Source organism: Pinus tabuliformis, chromosome Q (genome assembly GCF_031772625.1).
Source record: "Pinus tabuliformis cultivar Carrire ecotype Pingquan chromosome Q, CPIR1, whole genome shotgun sequence".
Lineage (NCBI taxonomy): Eukaryota > Viridiplantae > Streptophyta > Pinopsida > Pinales > Pinaceae > Pinus > Pinus tabuliformis.
In genome coordinates this window covers 1351562743-1351570166 of record NC_142296.1, presented here as the reverse complement: position 1 = coordinate 1351570166, position 7424 = coordinate 1351562743, and the positions used below count along the sequence as shown (strand labels likewise).

At 35.9% G+C, this 7424-nt stretch overlaps 1 pseudogene; it reads right to left on the bottom strand.

Annotated features, from left to right (window-relative positions):
• Positions 1 to 224: 224 nt before the first annotated feature.
• On the bottom strand, positions 225 to 1895 carry LOC149224911 (aldehyde oxidase GLOX pseudogene; annotated as a pseudogene).
• Between the last annotated feature and the right edge of the window lie 5529 nt (positions 1896 to 7424).

The following is a 7424-nucleotide window of genomic DNA, read 5'->3' as shown; positions in this document are numbered from 1 at the left end:
AAGAAATGCACAATTTCATAATAATTTTCAAATTTCATCCCCAAAACTTTTATTGCTTTTTCACTACATTGGTGAAAAAAATGTACAACAAAAAACAAATTTCAAATTTCAAACTTTTATTGCTCTGAAATGTACGAGAGCTTACCGTTGCAGCGCTCACTCAGTAGGGTAGAGTACAGTACATATGAGGAGATTATTGAGAATGTCAAAGCTGAAGGGTGAGTCTAATTAGAAGACAAATGAATCCAAGTGGCAGCGCTGGGTATTCCACTGTTGAGCACGAATAGCATGTAGTACCCAGGCGGTGCTGCAACAGGCGTGGGAGGTGCCGTTACTAGGGCACTATAAATATTCCTCCCTGCTCCTCCTACTAATTCTAATTGTGGGGTGGCAGATGCAAGCAGAAGCAATCTCTGATGCATGGAAAAAGAGTGAGTAGTGAAGGTCGGAGGATAAATGTTGAACTGAATGGAAATGTTATGATGATTATTTGCAGCGAATTGAACCTTGAAGCTACCGCCATAAGTGACCGAAGCAGGCAGCACAGAAATGATGGTGGGCTTCAGGGAAGATTCGTCTAAGTAATAAGGACTGTATGCTTGCAGACGAAGCTCTGTGGGAAACGTAACGGTGAAATTATAAATTTTGTTGGGGTTGGAACCTCCCACAAAAATCCTACCATCAGGCAATACAATTGCAGTGGAATATTACATTCTTGGAACAGTGGAACTTGCGAGTACTGAGAAGCGCTGCCCTGGCAATGCATTAGGTCTGTATAAATAAGGAGCAAGAGCTGGATTGGTTGCTTGCCCATAACCTGCACATCCCTTCTCCGCTCCATTGATAATCAGAATTTCACCGGTGGGAAGAAGCAGCATATCTCCCACAACTCCGGGAGCAGGCATGTTCTCCATTGCCCAATCGGCATTGGGATCTGTGATAACCATTCTTCCACAGCTCTGGAGCGCGTCAATGAAAATCCCTGCAAGTGACAAATTGTAACTGTCAACAGGAGCACCACCGCAGATCATAATTTCTGTCCTCCGAAATGCATCAGATGCGGACAGTGGCAACATCACAGATGAGGCGGTGGTGGGGTAATTTCTTGGGCCATCTGGGATTCTTGGAAAATGCCTGACCACAACATTTCTTTGGTAATCAAGCAAGATGGAATCACGGTTGGCGAAGATGAAGAGATTTCCATCGGATGAGAGATGAAGAAAAGGATAGAGATTGTACAGGCTCTGCAGGTTTTGGGACACATAGGTGCCTTCCAGAAACGTCAGATTGTAAACTCCCTCACCAGGCTTCCTTGGTGGCAGGAATTCGTAGGTAAAAGCGTAGTTGCCCCCCACAACAATACTTCTACCGTCAGGAAGGATCTGGTTTGAAGCATACCATCGATCGTTCAGAAGCCCAGATCCAGGTTCACCAGCTGGATCAACCCAATCACATGTACAAGTTTCACAAGGTACAAATTTACGAACGCTCATGTTTCCATCGCCCCATCCACCAGTGCTAACCAAAGTACCGTCCGCAGCAAAGGCTCCCGATGAACACCAAGTATCAGTCGTGAGCGTCAACGGTCTCACCTTGTTTGTAGCAATGTTGTATTCTATGGAGTGCGCTGAGCAATCATGATAACCGGCTGATTTACCTATGCAAATTCCATTTGCGAGGCTTATATTAGAATCACCAAAATCTGTGTAATCGTACATCACCACTGTACCCATAATGGTGGTGGCCATATGCATCGCCGACACACCTCCATTTTCAATCACCACTTCCCATCTCCCAGGGCCAGGGCTTACCGTATCACGGCCATCCGCCCTGCAAATATTGATTACCAGAATATACACCACAAATTGAATCCAAATGCAACACTTGGACTCCATGATATGATATCCAGAAATCGGTATTGCTGTTGGTACGCTCTGCAAAGGCGAGTTCATGAGCTGAGTTTTTATAGAGAGGTGATGTCAAATGCATAGTTGTAAGTGGTCTCCACATTCCAGCCATAGTCATCGTGGATGTATCTGCTCTTTCAACGTTGCCAACCTCAATTAAAACTCACTTTTATTTCATTTCTGGCTGGATCACAGACCACAATAAACATGGCTAGACCAACTTGGAATGGAAAATATAAGCAAAATAGCATTTTCAAAACTCTATTTTGGCAATCACAATAAACTTCTCACATTTATATTTTAAGGTGACAATAATATATTAAGGTGAGGAGTTGTTTTTAGTACAATTTGGCTGAAAAAAAATTGAGTTGGAATCTTGATTTGTGTTATTTAAATTGGCTTTTTGAGTGTATATATAAATTCAGCACCCACCGTGAAAAGTGATTTCAATAAATTCCTGCAGGATTTTAGAGAAACTAGACGGGAAAATCCCACCAGAAAAGATTCCAAAAAGTCTCACCAAAAACAACTCATTAAGATTACAGCAAACTTGTGGGGGAAATTGTGATATTAGTTGTTTAAAGTGCGTTTTTTTAACTACATAAATGGATTCAACCCCTTGAATACTCCTTAGGCACCTACCTCTGTAGATTATACAACTCAAACTTCTAAATTTTAACAAATATATGCCTTAATAATGGAAAATTTGACAAAAAAATATGCCTATGAAATCTCCAAAACTTAAAACAGCGAGACTAAGATTATTTTTTGTTATTTAAATATTGCAGCAAAAACTAGGGAATTGTGTCATGTAAATGAAATAATTCCATCTAATTATTCTATGTTCTTCTTTTAACAGGACAGAAATGTGATATATTTATGAGTTTAAAAATACATATTGAATAACAAAAAAATTATAACATCATAAAGAATTGCATCAACAACAAAAAATTACCAAATTATATAAAACAAGTAAAATTGAGTAATATCATTAAATTCATTAATACAAATTAAAACATTATTGCCAAAATCCCATTTTCAAAAACATTAAATATCACTCACCTCAAGATATATCGTGAAGTAAATTGTGAATATGTTATATGTTAAATTGTGGTTTTGTTTAATTATTGCACACAACTGTGAGCGAGATTGTGATGTTTAGTTGTTTAAAATATGCTTTTGACTAAACAAATGGATTGAACACCTTGAAAACTCCTCCATCGCCTAAATTGTGCAAGTTATGCAACTCAAACTTCAAAATTTTAAAAAATATCTTCCCTAATACAACTAAAATTGGCAGAAAATTATACCTATTAAATCTCCAAAACTTAAAATAGCTAAAATATGGATATATTTCTTATTTAAATATTCCAATATAAATTGGAAAGTTTTGGTATATAAATTAAATAGCTTCATCTATGTTAAAAATGTGACCATTATTTATATTTGAGTTTGAAAATAAATATTAACAAAAAGTTATAATATCATAAAGAATAGTATCAACAACAAAAAACACCAAAACAAGCAAATTGAATCTTTAAATTAAATATCATTAAATTCATTAATGCTAGTTAAAACACCATTAAAAATCTTATTAAAAGATTATTAATTTTTTAGTCTTTACATTAAAATATCAAACAACTCAGTTCACCAAATATAAGCAACTCAAAATGAAGTTTTGTATGCATACTATTCATGTCCATGACCATAAATGCTAACATCAATATCCATATAACAAACTTTAAATGAGAATGGTATATAATAAGGGATCGAATTCTTTATAATATTTCTCTTACACATGCTTATTTAAAATGTATAGAATGAGATGTAATTTTGATGGAGTAGTCTTTAACTGCGATTTTTTGGATTTTTGGGTATATTTTTGGGGAATCCCATAAAAAGTCACACTTAAAGAGTACTCAAATTTGAATTACATGAATAATTTATATATTATATTTATAACTAAATTTATAATGATTTTTTATTTACTAATAAATTATAAGGTTAGTGTATTGATTGTGTATTTTAATAAAATTATAAAAAATTGTGGAAATTTATTAAATATTAAAAAACAATTTTTTTACAATTGTAATGTGTGTGTGTGTGAGAGAGGGGTTTTCTTCTCCGAGGAAATATTAAAAATCTTAGTTTGGAAAGTATGTGTGTGTGTGTGTGTGTAAGGTTTTCTTCTCTTAGGAAATATTAAAATTCTTAAATTGGAAAATATTGTTACTTTATTATTAATCAAGATTTCAATAGAGTTCTAATTTTAATACTTTAAAAATGTTTAGAAAAAATTATAATGTTAAACTTTTCACACGATTTGCTATTAATTAGAATTGTAAATTAAAATGAGCTAAAGAATCCAACAACATGGATAGCATATAGCCTACTAGGTATACTCTCCCTTGAGAAATACTATTTTATGCATCCTATAATATCCAAGTAAATGCACTTGAATTATAGTCCCTAATAAAATATGAACTAAGAAGGTCTATCCAATCTCATCCCAATAATCCATTCCCTCTCTTTAAGATATCTCTGTGCTCTAGCACTTGGGGTATCTTGAACATTATAATCACTATATTTCTCTTTGAGTTTCAATGTTAATTTAGTTTCATATCTAATAAAATAGACAAATTATCTATGTAGAAGTGATTCCCAAGGAGTGAGCATGTCAATATAGATGGGGTTGGAATCCTCAGTGGGGAGGATAATATCACCTCCTCTCTAAGCTACACCCACTTGACAATTATTTTAATTATTTTAAATGAACTTGATATTATTTCATTATTTAAAATTTTTTTAATAAATTTTTATTAGTTATTAATTTGCTTTAAAATTTTAGAACTTCATTTACCTTGAAAATTCAAAAAAGATCAACATATTAAATGAAATTTGTGTGTGCGTGCGTGTTTGTGTTTAAGAGTATATAATTTTAGAAAATTAATGTACAACACCCACAAGTTATGACCTAAATCTAGTAAGAGGAAAAAATCGAATTCCCAGGGTCAAAGCTTTACCTCTTAAGTAGCTCAAAAATGCATTCAAGTTGTTCTCTTGAGAATATTAAGATCTCTTATGGGGAATGAAATGGCCACACCAATAATTGAGTGGGAAAGTCTATGGTCATAAGTCAACGCAACTCTCTTAGTTGCAAAGAAGCGTGTCAAGTGGCCAAAAATACAAAATGAAGAAATTGAAAGGAAATAAAGATAGGTTATCTATCCAAATTTCTATAGCATTGGATCACCCTTTGTGATCTTGACCATTTGAATAATTAACCACATGTGGGCCATGCCCTAGCACTGGCGTGAACCAATGTTACATGACCATGTAGCATTTTCACGTGATGCACACCACACTGTTTAAAAAATTGTATGAGTAACCCAATTAAATGGTTGATCAATGAATTCTATTAAGACAAGGACTAAGGGTTGATGATGGTACATCACATTTAACCAATATAACATTAAAATAAGAGGTTGAGGGGCAGTTTACAATGATAAAAACATAACATATAGGTATTTCATATAGAAATTGCTTAGTTTCTGAGCCGAGTTGGCTGCGGGTCATATTTGCGCAATTTCTGGAGGGAAGACTGGTTCCCCTCTAGTATTGCGCAATTTCTTGAGGGAGTTTCTCAGCCAGCAACTAGACCAACTCTACAGAAGCAGCCTCTGACAGGAGTGCAACAAGCTATCATGCAGAGGCTCGAAAGCTGCTAGAAAACCACTAAATCTCATGTACCTGATAGTGCAATACATGCTGTTGAGGATGGTTGGTAAGGAGGCTCCAAAACGAATCTAAGGAAAATTTTTGGAGGGTGGTTGTAGCCGCTACAACAGTGTGAAAATAGGGTGGTGGGGTTTACTTTTGCAACTAGTCTAGCCTTTCCCTTTCATGACATTTAAATTAGCATTTACATTTAATTAATGGCATTTTCATTTCTGTCGTTAGAATCAAGTTCATCTCCTTGCAATCATGATATGCTTTGATAAGAAATTATATTTGTAGTTAGTCGAAGGAGTGGTATTTGAATACCTTGATCTAATGTAACGAATGAGGAGGACATGAGTAGAACGTAACATGTTGTGCATATAGCACTCTCACCTCTAAGTTTGTATGAACCCCAAGTTGATAATTTAGGTTGATAAGCATTGGGAGTTGCAACATCCTTGGTGCAATACCGTAGCTCATCATTTTTTGGCACTGTTGTCAGGGAGGTGTTCAAGTAGGTGTTGTTTCTACATAGGAGTTACTTGCTTTTTGCTTTGCATTAGTCTTATTGGTTTGAAAGCTTCACGAAAAAAAAAAGAAGGAGAAAAAGAATTCCAAAAACATAGCTAGTTCTTTCATGCCTTGTAGGAGTAGGGAAAATCAAGGGAAATTCTTACCAAAAACCCCCACCCCTTCAAGCAGTCAACCTGTATTCTTCTTTGGTGATTGTGAACTTTCCTCTCTCACTATAGGGGAATTAGAAAAGCCTCTAGGTGAGAAACCTGGAATTTTTGAGGAACCCATAGGGGAAGAAAAACATATCTCACCTACACAAACCATGGCTAAAAACAGATAAGATGAGATTTTCCCTATCAGGGAAACTAATGGTAGGCCATAATGAGTGATATAAGCCATGTTTCCCTTCCACATTTCCATGGCCTAAACTCTGGAGATCCTCTCACCTTCGTGTTTGAATTTTTTGTTTTTTCTAGGACCTATGACTATGCATTGGATGAACATAAGCTAAATTTATTTCCATCTACCCTCAAAGATGTACCCTTGCACTCATTCATGATTTACCTAAAGGCAACATCACTACCTAGGCCCAAATGAAACAAGCCTTCAATGACAAGTACACTGATTATTGTAGTTCCAAGGAAACAAAGGAGGAAATCTTTAGGATGACCCTAGGAACAAATGAATCCTTAGAGGACTATGAGGAAAGATTCCCACTCAATTATAGGAGGGCTAATTGTACCCTTGATCTCGAATCACTCAAGCTAGTTCTTCTATGGGGGATCAGGGAGGATGTAATGGAAACCCTCAACATGTTGTCTCGAGTCCAGACATCTCTTAATTTCTTTATGATGTCATTAAAACAATATATACGAATCAGTCTAGGGCTGCTAGAAAAAAGGGTGGGTCTAGCCAAGGCTTGGTTAGTTCATCTCCCTTTACATCAGCCCTCTAACATGGGATAGGAAGTATGTTGGAGGATTTTAAGAGTGGCATGTTGCATACGTTTCCGCTACAAATGGATACAACGCAAATTAAAAGGAACCAAGAGGAAGGAGAAAGGGCACTAGGTATCTTCTACCCTAGATGCACTGAGAGACACCCTAGGAATGAGTGCCCACTGAATGTCAAAGAAGTCTACTTTGTTTGTAAAGAAAATCATGCAATAGAAGAACGTCTCTCTATGATAGGTCTGAGGGCTATATACCAAGGGGAGAAAGGTGGTTCAGAGAAACTCTGCTTTATTAACTAGAGGAGGCCTTAAGGTCCTCCACCATATTA